This window comes from Myodes glareolus, chromosome 5 (genome assembly GCF_982192425.1).
Source record: "Myodes glareolus chromosome 5, mMyoGla1.1, whole genome shotgun sequence".
NCBI classification, from domain to species: domain Eukaryota; kingdom Metazoa; phylum Chordata; class Mammalia; order Rodentia; family Cricetidae; genus Myodes; species Myodes glareolus.
In genome coordinates, this window is record NC_142030.1 from 4595854 (window position 1) to 4597839 (window position 1986).

Sequence of the window (1986 nt, forward strand, 5' to 3'; positions counted from 1 at the left end):
ATAATGTCCTTCCAAGATGTCTACCACTGCCCGAGGACCAACACCTGTAGACAAATCAGCTGTGGTGGCATCAGGAGGAGACTGCAGTAGCCCTAGAATGTTTCTGTGAGATTAGGGTGCCAAGAGAACTAGATTTTTGATATGAAAAAATTCAGCTGGTGTTGACATGTGAGATTCTAGGGACTGCTGTTAAGAGACCCTTATCCTAGCATGGAGATGAATGCACTAATGTTATCCCAACTCTCTTGGACTGAGAGGGGTCATCAGGTGTGAGGCACCTGGGCTACATAGGGAGACCCTGTCTGAGAAGAAAAAGATGTTCTTCTTATGTTTGTACATTTCACACCTACTCACACCATTTTTATTATCAAACTAATTGATAAAGATGGAGTACTGTGGTTTGAATGTGGACTGTCCCCTACAGGCGCACATGTTTAAACACTGGGTCTCCAGTTGGTGATGCTATTCGGAATGATTGTAGAATCTTGAGGAGATGGAACCTCACTGTAGGAAGTGGGTTCCTGGGGTGTGTCTTGAGGCTTTAGAGCCAAGCCCCACTTCCTGTTTACTCTCTGCTCTCTGAGGATGCATGCAGTGTGACAAGACAGCCTCCTGCCCCTGCCTCTGTGCCTTCCCTGCCCCTACCTCCATGCCTTCCCTGCCCAACTCCATGCCTTCCCTGCCCAACTCCATTCCTTCCCTGCCCTAGTGACTGAACTGCCTTTGAAATTTCCTGCTTCATGGAAATGTCTGCTGGATACTATGGGCCTAAAGGCTGAAGATGGATGCCCCAATGGTACAGAGGAACTTTGGATGACTGTACAGGCAGCGAGATGTCTCCGTCATTTCTAGAGTTTTGGAAGTTGCTTATTTCTTGTTTACTTAGGTAATATTATATCCTTCTGGAGTCTTTGATGGAGTTGAAGAATAAATAGATATTTATAGTTTTCCTTAATTATGATAAAAGATAAAATAGATATAAATATTGTAGCTGTAATTCTTGCTTGATAACTGTTTATTTTCTTTTATTTATTTATTTATTTATTTATTTATTTTTTATGTTCAGTCTCCATAGAGACTGTCAAAAATTGCCAATGCCGACTATATTTCAAGTCGTCACAGCGGGGTATTGGGAAAAGTTTTCAATTAGCAATAATCGCGCCTTGGATAAACCTCATTGGCTACGATACTGCCACTGCACAAAGCTTTGATAACTGTTTTGTTTTATGTAATTTTACTATGTTAAAGTGAAAGCCTTTCTTTTTTGTTTAAACAGAAAAAGGGGAAATGATGTAGGTGGGTCTTCTTTCTATGTGTTGCTTTCATTGGTTAATTAATAAAGAAACTGCTTGGCCTGATAGGTCAGAACATAGGTAGGCGGAGTAGACAGAACAGAATGCTGGGAAGAAGTGAAGTGAGGTAAATGCCATGCTTTCCTGCCCAAGATGTACGTGGGTTAGAATCCTCCTGGTAAGCCATGACCTCGTGGTGATATACAAATTATTAGAAATGGGTTGAATCAATATGTGAGAGTTAGCAAATAAGAGGCTAGAGCTAATGGGCCAGGCAGTGTTTAAAAGAATACAGTTTCTGTGTAATTATTTCAAGTGTAAAGCTAGCCATGTGGGAGCTGGGCAGGACGAAAAGCAGGCCTGCTTGCCTCATCACTACAGAATGGTATTTCCCTTTGTTTTCTTAAAAAAAGAGGGGGAAGTGGTGCGGGAGAATTGTCTGTATTCTGTCAATCATGTTTTAAATAAATGCTGTTTGGCCAGGCAGGAAGTATAGGTGGGAAAACCAGACAGGAAGTAGAAATGATGCAAGGAGAACAGGAGAATTCTGGGAAGGAGGAAGTTGATTCCTCCCACTCCTGCCCAGATCACCAAAGAAGCAAGATGTGATCTGCCAGCTGGAAAAGGTACTGAGCCACATGGCTAACACGTTGTGCCCAGATCACGACCCCTAGAGAGAGACCACCAGAGAGGC

At 42.6% G+C, this 1986-nt stretch overlaps 1 non-coding gene across 1 annotated transcript; it reads right to left on the bottom strand.

Moving 5' to 3' along the window:
• Positions 1 to 1066: 1066 nt before the first annotated feature.
• LOC148121970 (U4 spliceosomal RNA) lies at positions 1067 to 1207 on the bottom strand. Its single transcript, XR_015737956.1, has one exon. It is a non-coding gene; the product is annotated as a U4 spliceosomal RNA (small nuclear RNA).
• Positions 1208 to 1986: the final 779 nt, after the last annotated feature.